This window comes from Callithrix jacchus, chromosome X, assembly GCF_049354715.1.
Source record: "Callithrix jacchus isolate 240 chromosome X, calJac240_pri, whole genome shotgun sequence".
NCBI classification, from domain to species: Eukaryota; Metazoa; Chordata; class Mammalia; order Primates; family Cebidae; genus Callithrix; species Callithrix jacchus.
Genome location: NC_133524.1, coordinates 68074076 through 68093549, shown reverse-complemented (window position 1 = coordinate 68093549; position 19474 = coordinate 68074076). Strand labels below are relative to the sequence as shown.

At 37.5% G+C, this 19474-nt stretch overlaps 1 protein-coding gene and 1 pseudogene across 2 annotated transcripts in view; both read left to right on the top strand.

Moving 5' to 3' along the window:
• TEX11 (testis expressed 11) overlaps positions 1–19474 on the top strand; it is a 359673-nt gene that overhangs the window by 94068 nt on the left and 246131 nt on the right. The gene's annotated exons all lie outside the window — the stretch shown is intronic.
• Positions 3184–8467, top strand: LOC118150501 (small integral membrane protein 30-like; annotated as a pseudogene).

Here is a 19474-nt window from a genome sequence, read left to right as displayed (position 1 = left end):
TATAGAAAACTTGGTTGTTGTTGCTTTGGTACTTATTGCTGTCTTGGTACTTATTATACTCTGGCACCAGAGTATAAGGTGGAGATGTGATTGGGAGTAGTATTGGCTAAAATAATTAGTTTTAGATGAATTTTGGCAATTTAATATCAGTCAATTAAGTATTTAATGCTGTATGCTGAGTACTGTGCTAAGATTTGGAGTCTTGTGCTTAAGCTGGAAATATCAAGAAAATTATACAAAAATATAGGAAGTGTGCAAGAACCCTGTCTTTCAGTGAAAACCTAGGCCCAGCACAGATTCTGACACATGGTAGATACTCAATAATTGTTAGTTAAATGAGCATATGTGAAAATTGTATTTTTGTGAAGATATCACATAAGGTGTAGTGCTTTGAATATCAGAAGATCATAGAGTAGGCTGGGCGTGGTGGCTCATGCCTATAATACCAGCACTTTGGCAGGCCAAGGTAGGAGGATCGCCTGATGTCAGGAGTTCGAGACAAGCCTGGCCAACATGGTGAAACCCCATCTCTACGAAAAATACAAAAATTAAGCAGGTATGGTGGCACAGGCCTATAATCTCAGCTACTCAGGAGGCTGAGGCAGGAGAATCGCTTGAATCTAGGAGACAGAGGTTACAGTGAGCCGAGACTGTACCACTGCACTCCAGCCTGGGCGATAAAGAGAGACTCTGTCTCAAAAAAAAAAAAAAAAATAGAGCATGGAGTAAAAGATATCAAGTCAATTCACTAAATGTTTATCCTTGCTGAGTGCAGGGTTAGTTCTAGTTGTTTGGAGATACTCCTATGATACTCCTAACTATAGACTAAGTATTGTGAATATGATGTTTGTCATTTAAGAAAATAAATACAAATCTGGGCACTCAGATTATAGTACTCAGAGGCATATCTATCACTAGCAAAACGCTGATGAAAATAAGTTATATAATTTAGAGCCCGAAGATTGATCAAACTTTATATAAAGAACTATTCCTAATAGAACAGGCTAGAGTTCTGTTCCCGTATTTTGGAGTAGAGCACTCACAAAGTTTATGGCATCAATGTATCAAAAGACTAGTATGCCAAGAAGGCAGGAATAGGGAGGTCCAAAAAGAAAAAAAATGATACTGGTGCCATGGATGGCTTCTGGAAGCTTAAGACTGGAGGTGAGCTTGGAGTTTATGATAAGAATAAGGGTGAGTTAGGAGTCATAAAAATAAATGTTCTCTAGGACCTGGTCCTGACAGTAGGCTGAGGCTTGACATGGCATGACTCGTAGGTTATTTGCACATATGCCATTGGTTGTTGACTTCTTATCTGTTATCATTTTTAAAGAATCTCATGAAAAGAAAATATAATGATGAGATATCCATATTATAAGTTAGCATATCTTAATGGCTGTATTTGTTGGAATATAATGTGACCCACAGTGGTATTTTTATAAAAACCTAAATAAATAACAAATTTATATTGCACTAGTATATTATGAGTCTTTTGTGTTCACATCACTAGAATAATATTTAAGAAAACAGGAAAAACTTTAATCATATCCCTAGTATTTACATATTATTTTAATCTTTCTGCTTCATTTTTTTCTTTCACATCTATTGGGAATATAAAAATAACCTGGTGAAATATTCACAAATGTTTTAAAAGGAATTATCATATTTTAATGTTTAAAAAGAGGCAAAAGTAATGATCAATATTAACTGTAGGAATTGTAGCACAGTAAATAGATTTTCTAGTAGTAGACCAACTGTCAGAGTTTGTTCTCATCTATTACATTAATGTTAAATTGTTAAATATTGTGATACTTTATTTAGAATTGTTGTGGGGTTTAAATATGATAATGCATGTCTTATAGAGTATTCAGTAACATGCCTTGGATATAGAAACTGCTGCTGCTATCTTTAGGTGATGTTTGCTATTATTGCAGATGGACTCTCTTGTGGCCATTCCACTAGTTTATTCTAAAATTTATCATAGTCAGATCAAGCATGGATTACTTACTAACTTCCCAAATAAAATGTCATAAAAACAAACATCTACATCTTTCAATCTTTGGAACAATTTTTAGAAATCTTTTTGTAGAGACGGGGTCTTGCTGTATCAAACACAGTGGTCTCAAACTCCCGCCTGAAGTTATCCTCCCACATCAGCTTCCCAAAGTGTTGGAATTACAGGTGTAAGCCACTGCACCTGACCCTTCGGAATAATTATTTCGTGCTTTATATCCATGTGTTAAAAAACCTGGTGGCAGCCGTTAGTGATACAATCAGAGATGAATAGCTGCTAATTAAGCACCCTTTTCTGTAGATTTTATACCAGTAGGAGGTCATTGAAAATGAGTACACATTCTACTGGCTCAACTCTTTTGAGAACAGTGAATATCTTAGACTAAAGGTTATATATAATTTGTAAGTACCCATTCAGTCTAAAAGTAAAACCCTCATTTTTTCACAAATGATATAATATCAAAATGCTGTAGTATATTAGAATTTTGTTGATATTGAAGCCCAGAACAATATTAAACATAAAGAATGATAGTGGGTATCATTTAAAAAGCTCATTTATTTTCCTTGATTTTTGTTAATATCTCGGTTCAAGATCTTCCTGCATTTTTATCACCCTTCTGCCTTTTCTTTTGCTAAGTTCATAAATAGCTCCTGCTCTTCTTGCTTTCTGCCATACTCTTTTGATCATGTTCCCTTAGAGATACCACAGGTTAAAAGAAAGCTGCTATAATCATGAATGAAATTGAGATTCCTTCAGCTCACTTTACTGAATTGTCAATGTATTTGCTGCAATGTGTTAAATGACAAATTCTCTGAGACCTTTATAAATAAAAAATTTCAGATTTTCGAAATCTGAATGCAAGGTTTGGAAATAATATGTTTAAGAGGTTTTTAATTTGTTTGTTTATTTAATAAAATACCATTTTTCTCTCCTTCTCCTCCTCTTTTGTGAGTCTTGGAGTATTGAGCTCCTATGTCTGCTCCTGGCAGAAGGCAGGGATAAGTAGATGAGAAAGAGGCTGTTGATATAGAAATTTCCTTCACAATCTTGATAATTTGTTAGTAGGCTCCGTTGTCCTGGTGGAATTTAAACTGTGTTTAGCTCTTAAAGTCCTATCTAATTATTTCGACATATATTATGCTGAACCTGGCTTTTGAGAAAAGGTATACAGAAATTTCACTATAACAAATTAGTATTCTGCAAAGAAGAATTGCATATTAATATAAATAAGTTCATCTCAAAATGCTTTAGGGTTACATGTATTGACCACAAAGACTTTGCAGGTTTTTATTCCTGGTAGAAAAATGCTCTACTTTTTAAATATTGGTCATATTCTTAATTCTGGATTTTTAAAAAAATTTTCAGTAGTTTTATTTCTAAGTCATTTAACTGTATTCCTTGACACGACTGAACTATAGCAACATCAGACATTTCTGTGGCTGATAAACACTTGAGAAGCTCACTTATTTTCTTTTGCTGTAAGATGTGGCTGATAAACACTTGAGAAGTTCACTCTTTTCTTTTTGCTGTAAGACCTCCTACTATTTTCTTCCTTTCCCCTCAAGCTTCATTGAGATATAATTGACAAATGAAAATTCTATATGTTTAATAGTGTACAACATGATGTTTTGATATATATATACACACACAAACTGTGAAATGATTACCACAATGAAGTTAATTATCATATCTATCACCTCACATAGTTACCAGTTTTTCCTCACATGTCATTATAACAGAATTTTATTAATAATCATCAAACACACAGTGTTCAAATTTCACTGACTGTCTCATAAAATCTTATCCAATTGATTTGTCAAGGCCTAGGTATTGCGATTGATTTAGGTGTCTCTTATGTCTAGTTGAATCCATAGGTTTTTATTTTTTTTTTTTCTTGCAACGTGTTTGTTAAAGAAGTCAGGTAGTTTCCCACATTTTGAATTTTGCTGTTTGTGTCCCCATTCCTTAATATGTTTATTTTTTCTGTGTTCTCTGTATTTCCTATAAATTAATAATTAAGATTGTAAAATTTCTTACCAGGTTTTTTTGCAGAAATATTTCATAGGTGGTATGATGTACTTCCATCAGGGATTTTGTATGTCAGTTGTTTTGCTTTTTTAGTTGTTTTCACTGATGGCTGTGATATTAGCAGCTATCAGTGATCATTGCATAGATTCTTTATTTTATCAGTGTTTGTAAAATAATAATATTCTAATTGTATCATTTTACTTTTCCTTTATGAGCTGGAATACTTCTCTAGAGTGTAACTTCCCTTAGCGACTGAGGTCCAGTTGTCTGAGTTACCATTAGTGTGTGTGTGTGTGTGTGTGTGTGTGTGTGTGTAGTGAGAACACTTAATATCTACTCTCAGCACATTTCAAGTATACAATCCAGTATTAACTATAGTTACCAAACTGTACATTAGATTTTCTTGTAAGAAAGAAAAAGAGAGAAGAAAGAAAGAAAGAAAGTTAGGTAATGGAGATAATGCCCGAAGGAAATCAGCAATTTTCAAATGGATGACTCCTTTTAAAAAGGTGGGGAGGGTGGAAAGGGATAACATGGGGAGAAATGCCAGGTATAGGTGATGGGGGGATTCACCTTGCCATGTATGTACTTATGCAACAATCCTGTGTGATCTGTACATATACACCAGAACCTAAAGTACAATAAAAAAATAAAAAATAAACCCACATGTACAATACAATACCAATTAAAAAAAAAAGCATTTCTACTGTGCCTCTGGAAGCGTCTATACCAAAACATTAACAATGTCCATCACTAGTGTTGGAATTATAGGGAGGAATATGGATTGTTTTTATTTTCTTATGTTTATTTATTTTTTTCATAAAGCCTTTTAAATGTATATTTTTATAAGAGAAAAAAATATGGAAATTATTTTTTAATATAATGCATGACTTCTCTTTATTATGTTTCCAATAAAGATATACTTCATCTTTGTCAAAAAGAAAAACAAAACAGAACAAAAAGGAAGCAGATTCCTGTAGTGGTTGCTTCCTGGAAGGCAGTGTCAAGTGGAATCCCTTAGCCTCAGCATCCAGAGCTCCAGGAAGGGAACATTTCCAGTTAGATAGAATTGTATATATACTGTTTCTTTGCAAACTTCAGCCATCGAGATCCCACCATCATGACTTCTGTTTCAGCACAATAGCTCTTTGTCCTCATTTTACTGCTTTTGTTGCTGCATTTTGTTGAAGCAATAGAAGCCAGAGATGCAATCACTGTCTTGTTAGGTGTCATTCTTGGCATTACAGGCATCTGTGCTTGCTTGGGGGTATGTGCACAGAAGAGAAATGGACAGATGTGACTTTGAAGGGCACCCCGAATCAAACTTCGCCCTGAAAACCTTTGTACTAGTGAGGCTAAACTTGAGCTTTGGTGTTTGAAAGTTTCCAAGAAACAGTAAATAGGGTAGTTCCACATTATTAGTGGTTTCCTATAAAATGAGAACAAATTGATATGCAAATTAGAAAAATTGTTTTCCTTACAATAAATAATGCACTGAAAAATGCAGCCTATAATTTTTATTTTCTGGCTAGAAAGGGGGTTCAAGAAGTAAGATGGCTGAAATTTACATAAGTAATATTTTGTAGTTTTAGAATTCTCTAAGCTGGGTATGGTGGCATGCGTCTGTAGTTAGTCCCAGCTACTTGAGAGGCTGACGTGGGCGTGATCAAGCCACTGCAGTACACCCTTGTTGACAGAGTAAGACCCTGTCTTAAAAAAAAAAAAAAAGCACATGAAATAGGAAGAAGGAAGTTCTTGGCCAGAATCCTAAGAAATCACCACTGTTCAGTTATAAACTCTGCCTCCTAAATCATTAAGGAGTCTTTTCTCCATATTTTCATTAGACTTTTGTTTTGTTATTGCCCAAGACAATATTGTATTTAGATATCAAATAGCCAAATATAGATGATTTTATCTCTGGAGAAAAAAAAATTTAGAAAAATCATTCAGTGTATCTAACACTAAAATGGAGAAAATAGTTAATATTAAAAAATCCTTTATTTATTTATTGTTTTAAACTTTTTTTTTAGTTTCAGAGTACATTTGAAGGCTTGTTACATAGGTAAACTCATGTCATCGGAGCTTGTTTTACAGATAATTTAATTACCCAGGTATTAAGCCGGGTACCCAATAGTTGCATTTTCTGCTCCTTTCCCTCCTCCCACTCTCCACCCTCAATAAGACCGAAGTGTCTATTGTTACATTCTTTGTGTTCATGAGTTCTCATCATGTAGCTTCCACTTATAAGTCAGAACGTGTGGTACTTGGTTTTCTTAAAAAAAAAATAAAAACACTTTATATCGACATTGAAATGGAGAAGAGATTTAATTTAAAAAACTATATTGATTAACATCCCCATGGTGAGAAGTACTATATAAAATATAAACTCATTATGTTTTTAAAAAATAGGCCAGGCGCGGTGGCTCAAGCCTGTAATCCCAGCACTTTGGGAGGCCGAGGCGGGTGGATCATGAGGTCAAGACATCGAGACCATCCTGGTCAACATGGTGAAACCCCGTCTCTACTAAAAATACAAAAAATTAGCTGGGCATGGTGGCGTGTGCCTGTAATCCCAGCTACTCGGGAGGCTGAGGCAGTAGAATTGCCTGAACCCAGGAGGCAGAGGTTGCGGTGAGCTGAGATTGCTCCATTGCACTCCAGCCTGGGTAACGAATGAAACTCCGCCTCAAAAATAAATAAATAAATAAATAAGGGATGAAATGATGTTGAAAATGATACCTGTAGCAGCAGGCTGTACACAACAACTTGTGAGGAAAAAAATTAATCACTTGTGTCGTAATTGAAGATGACCGATGATTAATAGTACAAATAATAGCCAACAGCACAGACGTCTCAATTTGTTCTGCTTATGTAAATCTGACTGAAAAATTAAAGTGGAGCAAATTTTCAACTCAATGGATGCCAAAACCATTGTGCCGAGATCAGTGCTTTCATTGGACATTTTAAACAAGTGGGATCAAAATCCTGAAGCATTTCTTCAAAGAATTGTAACAGGAGATGAACATGACTTTACCAGTATCATCCCAAAGAGAAATTACAATAAAAGCAATGACTACCACGAAGTGGAAGTCTAGTCAAAGCAAAAATGGCTCTGTCAAGAGTAGAGATCTTAGCAACAGTTTTTTGGGATGCTCAAGGCATTTTGCTTGGTGATATTCTGGAGGGCCAAAGAATGATAATGTCTGCTTACTTTGAGAGTGTTTTCAAAAAGCCACAGAAAAACTCCTGGAAGGCTTCTCCAGTGTCCTTCTTCACCACAACAATGTTCCTGCTCATTCCTCTCATCAAACAAAAGTAATTTTGTGAATTTCAATGGGAAATCATTAGGCATCCACCTTACAGACCTGATTTGGCTCCTTCTGACTTCTTCTTGTTTCCTAATCTTAAAAAAAAATCTGTAAAGGGCACCTATTTTTTCCTCAGTTAATGTGAAATGTGAAAAAGCTTGCATTGACATGTCTAAATTCCTCAGTTCTTTATGAATAGTCTAAATGGCTAGTATCACAACGGTATCTTAAACTTGGTGGAGCTTATGTTGAGAAGTAAAGTTTATATTTTAATCTTTTAATTTCATTTTTCCAAAAGTTTTTTGAAGTCCCATAATATTCTCTAATTCCACAGGTTGTCTCTTCACTCTGTTGTTTCCTTTGCAGTTGTACATGTTTTTTAGTTTGATGTAATTCCATTTGTCTATTTTTGCTTTTGTTGTCTGCACTTTGGGGTCATATCTAAAAAATAATTTCCCATACAATATCAAGAAGCTTTCCCCTGGTTTTTTTTCTAGTAATTTTACAGTTTCTGGTCTTACAATTAAGTCTGTAATCCATTGTGAATTGATTTTTGCATATGGTGGGAGATAAGATTCCAATTTTATTCTTCTGTATATGGATATCCAGGTTTTTCCAACACCATTTACTGGAGAAACTCTTCTTCATTGTATGTTCTTGGCAAATTTGTTGATGATCAGTTTCCCATAAATATGTGAATTTTGTTCTACAGATTCTATTCTGTTCTGTGTGTCTATATGTCTTTTTAAATGTCCATACCATGCCGTTTTGATTACTATTAAATGTCTAGTGTATTTTGAAATCAGGAAATGTGATGGTTCCAGCTTTGTTCTTTTTTCTCAAAATTGCTTTGGCTATTTAGTTCTTTTGTGATTCCATATAAATTTGAGGATTGTTTTTTCTACTTCCGTGAAAAATGCCATTGCCATGTTGATAGGGACAGAACTGAATCTGTAGAATGCTTTGGGTAGTATGGACATTTAAAAATATTAAGTCTTCCAATCTATGAACACAGGATGTCTGTCCCTTTATTTGTGTTTTCTTCAATTTCTTTCTTCAGTGTTTTTTAGTTTTCAGTGTACAGGTCTTTCATTTCCTTGGTTAAATTTATTCATCAGTATTGTATTTATTTTTGACACTATTATAAATGGGATTGTTTTTGTAATTTTGGGTATACTTCCTTGTTGGCATATAGAAACTACTGATTTTTATGTTAATTTTGTGTTTTGCAACTTTATTTAATTTGTTAGTTTTAATAGATTTTTGGTAGCATTTTAGGGTAGCAATTTAGGGTTTTCTAATACAAGATTATGTCATCTGCAAACAATTTTATTTCTTTTTTTCATATTTGAATGCTTTTTTCTCCCTCATCTTGCCTAATTGCTTAGGCTAAGACTTCTAGTACAATGTTGAATAGAAGTGGTAAGAGTGGGCATCTTTGCTTTGCTTTTTTCCTATGTTAGAGGAAATGTTTTAACCTTTTTACCATCTAGTATGATGTTAGCTGTGAACTTGTTGCATGACTTTTATTATGTTGAGGTACATTCTTTCTATTCCTAATTTGTTGAAATATTTTTTTATCTTGAAAGGATGATGAATTTTGTAAAAAAAGTTTTTTTCTGCATCTATCAAGATGACCATATCATTTTTATCCTTTATTTTGTTAATGTGATGTATCGCATTTACTGATTTTTGTATGTTGAACCACCCTTGTATCCCAGGAATAACCCCCAGTTGATTATGGTGTATGATCATTTTAATGTGCTTTGTAATATGGTTTGCTAGTATTTTGTTAAAGATTTTTTCATCTGTGTTCATCAGGGATAGTTTTTTGGTGGTGTCTTTGTCTGGCTTTGGTATCAGGATAATGCTGGTTTCATAGAATGAGTGTGGATAGGTTCTCTGCTCTTCATTTTTAGGGAAGAGTTTGAGAAGGCTTGACATTAATTTTTTTTAAAATTTGGTAGAATTCACTTGTGTTTTCCTTGGTTGTGAGATTTTTGATTACTGATTCAATCTCCTTATCATTTTATGTTTGTGTGTTCATTAACTTAAGGCTTCCAGCTGCATCCATGTTGCTGCATAGGACATGATTTCACTCTTTTTTTATGGCTACATAGTATTTCATGGTGTATATGTACCACATTTTCTTTATGCATTCCATCATTGATGGGCACCAAGGTTGATTACATGTCTTTACTATTGTGAATAATGCTGCAATAACATACGGGTGCATGTGTCTTTTTGGTGTAATGATTTTTTTTTATGTTATATCCCCAGTAATGAAGTGTGGGGTCAAATAGTAGCTTTACGTTCTTAGAGAAATCTCCCAACTGCTTTTCACAGTGGCTGAACTAATTTACATCCCCACCAACAGTGTGAAAGAATTCCCTTTTCTCTGCAGCCCAGCCAACACCTGTTATTCTTTGACTTTTTAATAAAAGCCACTTTGGTGTGAGATGATATCTCATTGTGGTTTTGATTTGCATTTCTCGACGATTAGTGACATTGAGCATTTTTTCATATGTTTGCTGACCACTTGTATGTCTTCTTTTGAGAAGTGTCTGTTAATGTCTTTTTAATCCTTACTTTTTAATGGGGTTGTATTTTGTTTGTTGAATTATTTAAGTTTCTTAAAGATTCTGGATATTAGACCTTTGATGGATGCATAGTTTGCAAGTATTTTCTCCCATTCTGTAGGTTGTCTGTTTACTCTGTTGATAGTTTGTTTTGCTGTGCAGCAGCTCTTTGGTTTAATTAGGTCCCACATGTCAATTTTTGGTTTTGTTGCAATTGCTTTTGGTGAGGGCTTAGTCATAAATTCTTTTCCAAGGCTGATGCCATTAGGTAGTCTTCTTTGGCTTAAATCAGCCTTGTATTCTATAATCTCTTACTTGAATATTGATATCTCTTTATGTTTGGGAAGTTCTCTGTTATTATCCCATTGAGAAAACTGTCTACCACTATCTCTTTCTCTACCTCCTCTTTAAGGTCAGTGATTTTTATATTTGCCCTTTATGAGGCTATTTTCTAGATCTTGTAGGAGTACTTTATTCTTTTTTCTTTTGTCTCCTCTGACCTGTATTTTCAATAGGTGACTATCTTCAAGGTCACTACTTATTTCATCTACTTGTTCAGTTGTGCTATTAAGAGATTCTGTTATCAGTATATCAATTGCATTTTTCTATTCCAGAATTTCTGCTTGATATTTTGTAATTATTTCAGCCACTCTGTTAGATGTATCTGAGAGAATTCTGAATTCCTTCTCTGTGTTATCTTGAAGTTTTTTGAGTTTCCTCAAAATGGCTAATTTCAATTCTCTGTCTGAAAGGTCACATATCTCTGTCACTCCGGGATTGGTCCCTGGTGCCTTATTTAGTTTGTTTGGTAAGGTCATGTTTTCCTGGATGGTCTTGAGGCTTGTGGATGTTTGTTGGTGTCTGGGCAGTGAGGAGTTAGGTATTTACTGTAGTCTTTGCAGTCTAGGCTTATTTGTACCCATCGTTTTTGGGAAGGCTTTCTAATATCCAAAGGGATATTTACATGTGGTGATCTATGTTTTTGGTCACAGCAGCCACATCTGCCTTAGGAGGCACCCCATGCCCAGTAATGCTGTGGTTCTTGCAAACTTTTAGAGGTCTCACCTTGGTAGTGTTGGATGGGGGCCAGAAAAATTCTCTGGATTACGAAGCAGAGACTCTTTGTTTTCTTCCCTTACTTTCTAACAAATGGAGTCTGTCTTTCTGTATTGAGGTGTCTAGAGCTAGGGGAGGAGTGATTCAAGTACCCCTGTGGCCACCATCCCTGGAACTGTGCTTTGTATGACCAGAAGCCAGCATGGCACTGGATCTCAGTCAGGGCCTGCTATAAGCTGCTACCTGGCTACCACCTATGTTTGGTTAATGAACTAGGGCTCTACAATAGCAGGTGAGGTGATGAAGCTTGCCGGGCTTGTGTCCTTCAATTCAGAGCATTGAGTTCCCCCGGGCTTTTGGCAGGTGCAGAGATTCTGGCTGGGAATAAGGGCCTGGAGTCAGAATCCTTAGGGATCTATTTGGTGTTCCTTTTACCATGGCTTAGCTGGCACCCAAGCCACAAGACACAGTATTTTCTGCTCTTCCCTCCTCTTTTCATAAGCAGAGTATCTTCCTATGGCCACCACTGTCACAGGCCCATGGGGAGTACTGTTAGGCTCCCCTGATGTTCACTGAAGGCCCAGGGGCTCTTTAGTCAGCTTGTGAGTGGTGCCCGATCTGGGACTCATCTTGCAAGGCAGTGCACTTCTCTCTGGCCTAGGGCAGGTCCAGAAGTGCCATCAAGTCAAGGTCTAGAATTGGGGACCCCAAGAGACTGCTTGGTGCTCTACCCTACTGTGGCTGACCTGGTACCTAAGCTGCAAGATAAAGTCCCCTGTCATCTTCCCTTTTCTTTTGTCAAGCAGTATACTCTCCCCATAGCCACCATAACTGGGAATGTGTTGGCTCACACCTGAAGCCAGCACATCTCAGATTCTCACCGAAGGCCCACCCATGGTACGCACTACTTGGCTATCACTGCTGGTGATCCAAATCTGTCAGCTTTCTAGCCAGTGGGTGATGAATCCTTTCAGAACCGGGTCTTTCCTTTCAAGCCATCAGATTCCCTTCTGGGAATGGGTGTCTCATGACTCTGCCTGGTGTCGTGTCTTACCATGGCTGAGCTGTTATCCAAATTGCAAGACTAAGCCCTCTTTACTCTTCCCTTTCCTCTCCTCCAGCAGAAGGAAGGGGGTCTCTTTTGGAGTTGCAAGCGGTGCTGCCTGGGCTTGGGGGAGGGGCAGGGTAGACACTCCCTTGGCCACCCAGGCTGGTGTCCCACATTCCCCTAAGTTTACTGACTTTGAACCCACAAGGACTTGCCTTGTGGACCAGACTGCCTTTGAAGTTTATTTAGGACCCCAGTGCACTTCAGTCCACAGAAATGAGGTTTGGGACAACTCAAGTTCCAGTTACTGGAAGAGATGATTGCCCGCTGACTAGGGCTGGTCTTAATGCAGTCTGTATTGACATTGACTGAGTTGTGCCCAGTGTTGCCTTCTGCTGTGAAAGGGCAGCACCGAGTTGCAATGCAGAGTCTCACAATCATTGCACTCTATTCCCCAAAAGCACAGCTTATTTTCACTATGTGGCTGTGAATGGGGTAGGGATGGTGTCGGCAATTCAACTGTCTTTTCTACCCTCTTCAGTGCCTCTTTCAGTTATATGAAGTTATGACCAGGAACTGTGATCACTCACCTGGTCTTTGGTTCCTAAAAAAATTGCCTTTTTTGTGTAGATAGTTGTCAAGTTTGGTGCTCCTGCAGGGAGAATGATCAGTGGAGACTTCTGTTTGGCCATCTTGCTCTGTCTTATTCTACATTTATTTTGCATCCTGAAATTTTACTGAAGCCATTTATTAGTTCTAAGAGCCTTTTTTTTGTCTTTAGTGCTTTCTAGTTATAAAATCATCATGTCAGCAAAGGGAGATAGTTTGACTTTTTTTCCTATTTGCATGCTTTTTTTTCTTTTAATTTTGTTATTTATTTATTTTTAATTTTAATTTTTTTTGATGCTTTTTATTTTTTTTCTTTTGCCTGATTGGTCTGGCTAGGATACATAGTATGTATTAGACCATTCTTGCTTGCTATAAATAAATACCTGAGACTATGTAATTTATAAGAAAAAAGGTTTAATTGGCTCATGGTTCTGTAGTCTGTACAGGAAACATAGTGCGGGCATCTGCTTCTGGTAAGGCCTCAGAAAGCTTTTTCTCATGGCACAAGGTGAAGTGGGAGCAGACATTTCACCTGGCAAAAGCAGAAGAAAGAGAGTAGGGGTAGGAGGGAAGGTACCACCCACTTGTACAAAACCAGATCTCATGAGAATTCATTCACTCATCACCAAGGGGATGGGCTAAGTCGTTAATGAGAGATATTCCTTATGATCCAAACACCCTCGAGTAGGCCCTATCTCCAACACTGGAGATTACAATTCAACGTGAGATTTGGGTGGGGACATTCAAAGTATACCACAGTACTATGTTGAATCAGAGTGGTGTGTGGGCATCCTTGTCTTGTTCCAGTTCTCAAGGAAAATGCTTCTAGTTTTGGCCTGTTCATTATGATATTGGCTGTGGGTTTGTCATAGATGGTTTTATTATTTTGAGGTATGTTCCTTTGATGCCTAGTGTATTGGGTTTTTTTAATCACGAAAAAGTGTTGGATTTTATTGAATGAATTTTCTGTGACTATTAGAGATGATCATCTGGTTTTTGTTTTTAATTCTGTTTATGTGGTAAGTCACATTTATTGATGTGAATATGTTGAATCAACTTTATATCCCAGGAATAATGCCTACTTGATAGTGGTGAATTAACTTTTTGATGTGCTGCTGGATTCAGTTTGCTAGCAGTTTGTTGAGGATTTTTACTTCGATGTTTATCACTGATATTGGCTAGAAGTTTTGCTTTTCCTTTTTTCTGCCAGATTTAGATATCAGGATGATGGTGGCTTCATAGAATGAATTAGTGAGGAGTTGCTCCTCCTTGATATTTTGGAATATTTTCAGTAGGAGTGGTACCAGCTCTTCTTTGCATGACCGGTAGAATTTGGATGTAAATTCTAGGTCCAGGGCTTTTTTTTTTTTTTTTGGTTGGTATGTTCTTTATTACTGATTTGATTTTGGTACTTATTGGTCTGTTCAGGGTTTTAATATCTTCCTGTTTCAATCTTGGAAGGTTATTTCCAGGAATTTATCTGTTTTCTCCGGATTCTAGTTTGTGTGTGTAGTGGTGTTCATAGTAGTCTCTGAGGATCTTTTGTATTTCTATGGGATTGGTTGTAATTATGATATTTGTCATTTCTGATTGTGCTCAGTTGGATCTTCTTTCTCTTTTTTCTTTGTTAATCTAGCTATCAGTCTGTGAATCTTGTTTATTCTTTCAAATAAAACAAACTTTTGGTTTCATTGATCTTTTGTATGTAGTTTTACGTCTCAGTTTTATTCAGTTTTGCTATGGTTTTAGTCATTTTTTTTCCTTTTGTTAGCTTTGGAGTTAGTTGGATTTTTGTTTTTCTTATTCCCCTAGGTGTGATGTTACATTGTTAATTTTAGACTTCTTGGTGTAGGCATTTTATGCTGTAAACTTTCCTTGTAACACTGCTTTTGCTGCATCATGTGTGTATATATATATATATATATATACACACACACACATTTGAGATAGTCTCATTTTGTAGCTCAGGTTGGAGCTACAGGCTGGAGCTGCAGTTGTGCAATCTTGGCTCACTGCAACCCCCACCTTCTGGGTTCAAGCAATTCTCCTGTCTCAGCCTCTTGAGTAGCTGGAACTATAGGCATGCACCACCACGCCTTGGTACTTTTTTTTTTTTTTTTTGAGACAGAGTTTTGTTCTTGTTGCCCAGGCTGGAGTGCAATGGTGCAATCTCGGCTCACCAGAAACTCTGCCTCCCGAGTTAAAGCAATTCTCCTGCCTCAGCCTCCCAAGTAGCTGGGATTACAGGCATGCACCACCACACCTGGTTAATTTTGTATTTTTAGTAGAGATAGGGTTTCTCCATGTTGGTTAGGCTGGTCTTAAACTCCCAACCTCAGGTGATCTGCCCACCTCGGCCTCCCAAAGTGCTAGGATTATAGGCGTCAGCCACTGCATGGCCCATCCCAGAGATTTTGGCATGCTGTGTCTCTTAATTAATTTCAAAGTATTTTTTATTTCTGCCTTAATTTTATTGTTTACCCAAAATCACTCAGTAACAAGTTGTGTTAAATTTCCATGTAATTATGTGGTCTTGAGAGATCTTCTTTGGTATTCATTTCTATTTTTATTGCACTATGGTCTGAGAGTATGCTTGGTATGATTTCAGTTTGTTTGAATTCATTGAGATGTGCTTTATTACCAAGCATGTGGTCAATCTTAGAGTATGTTCCATGTGCAGATGAGAAGAATGTGTGTTCTGTGGTTGTTGAGTGACATATTCTGTAGAAACTGATTAGGTCCAGTCGTTGAAGTGTTGAGTTTAAGTGAAGAATTTCTTTGTCAGTTTTCTGCCTTGATCTGTCTAATGCTGTCAGCGGGTTCTCGAAGTTCACCCTATTATTGTTTGGCTAAGTCTATTCATAGGTCTAGAAGTACTTGTTTTATGAATCAGGGTTCTTCAATGTTGAGTGTATATATATTTAGGATAATTTAGTCTTCTTGTTGAATTGAATCCAATATCGTTATGTAATGTTTTTCTTTGTCCTTTTTGATGTTGTTGGTTTACAGTCCATTTTATCTGATATAAGAATAGTGACCCCTGCTTTTTAAAAATTTTCTGTTTTCATGATAGATCTTTCTCTATCACTTTACTTTGAGCCTGTAGGTGTCGTTACATGTGAGATGCATCTCTTAAAGATAGCAGATGGTTGGGTCTTGTTTTTTTATCCAACTTGCTATTCTGTGCCTTTTATATGGGACATTTAGACTGTTTACATTTAAAGTTAATATTGATGTGTGAGGTTTTGATCTTGTTGCGTTGTTAGGCGGTTCTTTTGGAGATTTGACTGTACAGTTCATTTAAAAGGTCTGTAGGCTAGGTACTTAAATGTGTTTTTGTGGTAGCAGGTATCATTCTTTTGTTTACATGTTTAGAACTCATTTAAGGATCTCTTGTAAGGCTGGTCTAGAGTTAATGAATTCCTTTAGTATTTACTCGTCTGGAAACTATTTTATTCCTTCTTTGCTTATGAAGCTTACTTTGATGGGATATGAAATTCTTGATTGCAATTTCTTTTATTTAAAGATACCTAAAATAGGCCCTCAAATTTCTCGTAGCTTGTAAGGCTTTTGCTGAGATGTCTGCCATTAGCCTGATCGAGTTCCTTTTGTAAGTGACCTGATCCTTTTCTCTAGGTGACTTTAACATTTTTTCTTTCATGTTGACCTTAGAGAATCTGATGAATATATGTCTTGAGGATAACCATCCTGTATAGTATCTTACAGGGGTTCTCTGAATATCTTGTATTCCATGTTGACCTCTCTAGCAAGATGGGAAATTTTGGTTGACTATATCCTTATATACATTTTCCAAGTTGCTTACTTTCTTTCCTTCTCTCTCAGGAATGCAATTAGTTGTAGGCTTGGTCTTTTTACATGATCCCATATTTCTTGGAAGTCTTGTTCAGTTTTTAAATTCTTTTGTCTTTATTTTTTTCTGACTGGGTTAATTTGGAGGACCAGTCTTTAAGCTCTCAGATGTTTTTCCTCAGCTTGGTCTATTCTGTTGTTAGTCCTTCCAACTCTGTTACGAAATTTCTGTAGTGAAAATTTCAATTCCAGAAATTTAGTTCAGTTTTTTCTTAAAATGGCTATGTCAATTCTTGCAGCATTTTATTGACTTCCTTGGATTGTGTTTTAACTTCCCCTGGAATGTCATTGAACTTCCTTGCCATCGAAATTCTTAATTCTATATCTGTTACTTCAGCCACTGAGATCTGGTTAGTAACCACTGTTGGGGAGCTAGTATGATTGTTTGGAGGTAAGGAGACACTGACTTTTTGAATTGCTCTAATTCACATACTGTTTCTTTCTCATCTGAGAGGGCTGGTTTCTGTATTTTTTCAAAGGAGGCTTTTTATTTTTATATTTTTCATTTCCCTTAAGTGTTTAACTTTGGAATATGTTGAGTATAGTCAATTAGCTTCGTTCCTGGGGCTGTCAGAGGGTCAAGTCTCAGTATGGGATTTTTATTTGTGGCTAGATTCCTGCATTGTGTCATAGGCAATGCTTGCTGAAATAATTTTTGTTTGGTGATGTAATTAAGTCTGTGACCCAGTAGATGGTACTTAAGAGTAAGGGCCAGGGCTGGGCACAGTGGTTCACACATGTAATCCTAGCAGTTTGGGAGGCCAAGATGGGAGGATGGCTTTATGCTAGGAGTTTGATATCAGCCTGGTCAACATAGTGAGACCCCCATCTCTAATTAAAAAAAAAAAAAAAAGAGGCCGGGCATGGGGGCTTATGCCTGTAATTTCAGCAATTTGGGAGGCTGAGGCGGGTGGATCTCGTGGTCAGGAATTTAAGACTAGCCGGCCAAACTCCTTCTCTGCGTCTCTACTACACCTCCCAAGTGAAACTCTGTCTCTACTACAAATACAGAAATTAGCTGGGCGTGGTGGTGCATGCCTGTAAGTCCCAGCTACTCGGGAGGCTGAGGTAGGAGAATCCCTTGAACCCGGGAAGTGGAGGTTGCAGTGAGCGGAGATTGTGCCACTGTACTCCATCCTGGGGAACAGAGCGAGAAATATCTCAAAAAAAAAAAAAAAAAAAAAAGAGTAAGGGCCAGAAGATAGCCTGTTATTCAGCTTCAGGCTTCTTTAGTATTTCAGCACCTGCACAGCAGTGCTTTGAGGTGGAGGAGATAGGGGGAGTCAAGAGGTTAACCCCTCACCAAATCTATTTCTGCACCTTGGAGGAGTCCCCTCCAATCACTGTCATCATGTCTATGTTTCCTTGGTCCCAAGGGAGTTTTTGCTGGCTTCATTCCCCCCTCTCCTACAGGGCGTCCTGAGCCTTAGGTTAGGTTGCCAGGATACTCATAGCTCCCAAGCCTTCTGTGTCCAGATTGCTGGGGCATTAGGTGTTCCAGGGTGCAGGGATCCCTCAGGCAGAGGCTGCAGCAGGCAAATAGGCTACACCTGGACTGGTCTTGTGGCTGGAGGCACACCCAGCCTTCACACCTGCCCAGATACCCACACCTCACTCTTCTCAGTGTTCCGAGAGTCAGGGCTTCTCCTTCTTTCAAGTTCTGTTCACAGCTTGAAACTTCTGAGAAGCCATCTCTGCCCTCTCCTCTCTCCTGGCCCGGCAGTCAGCAGGGTCATGTTTTGCTGCAGCTGCCTTGCATGCAGAACCTTCTGGGCTCTGCACAGGCTTAAGCTCTGCCTCTGCCTACTCTCTTGGCATTTTCCCCTGCCAATTTAAATGTCTCTGGGGTTTGTGGAATCTCTTGTAGCTAGGATCCCAGAGGTTCATGGTAGGAGTGTGTTGACCCACAATTCCTTCATTTACTCCTTCCTTAGGACCCGTTGAAGGCTGACACCTGGTCCTGGTGCTTGGTAACTCCATGCAGAGTTCCCAGCTTCCTGTGCCTATTCCAAGTCAGTGTCTGTGTTGCCTCTCTGTTGACTTTCAGTGTTTTCTCTCAAAAGATCTGTTTGAAGTGTGATGGTTTACTTGATATTTTTTGTATGGTTTCTCTTGGTGAAAGAGGCGCTTTTGAGCTGTGTCATGTCAACCGTCTTGTTCGTTATCCAAGTTTGTACTTTTTAATCATTATCTCCACATGTTCTCCACAGCTCTGTCTCTGCAACCACCATTCTACTCCGTGCTTTTATGAGTTCAATTGTTTTAGATTCCAGGTACAATTTAGAACATGTGGTATTTTACTCTCTGGCATGGAGACTTATTTCACTTAGCATAATGTCCTTCTGGTTCATCCATGTTGTCACAAGTCAGAGTTTTTTCTTTCTAAGGCTGAATAGTATTTCATTGTGTATGTAATGGTACATTTTTAATCCATTTATTTGTTGAGGGACACTTAGGTGGATTCTATAACTTGGCTATTGTGAGTAGTGCTGCAGTGAACCCAGAAGTGTAAATGTCTCTTAGATAAACTGATTTCAAATATTTGGGGTAAATACACAAAATTGGGGTTGCTGCATCATATAGCAATTCTATTTTTAGTTTGTTGAGGAACTTCTATACAAGTTTTCCACAATGTTTGTACTGATTTACATTCTCATTGACATTGTACAAGGGTTCCCTTTTTTTTACATCCTTACCAACCCTTATTATCTTTCGTCTTTTTGATAATAACCATTCTGACAGGTATGAGGTGATATCTCATTGTGGGTTTTTTGTTTGTTTTGAGACAGAGTCTTGCTCTGGAGTGCAGAGTTGTGATCTCCGCTCACTTCAACTTCCGCCTCCTGGGTTCAAGCAATTCTCGTGCCTCAGCTTTCTGAGTAGCTAGGATCACAGGCGCCTGCCACCATGCCCAGCTAATTTTTGTATTTTTAGTAGAGACGGGGTTTCACCATGTTGGTAA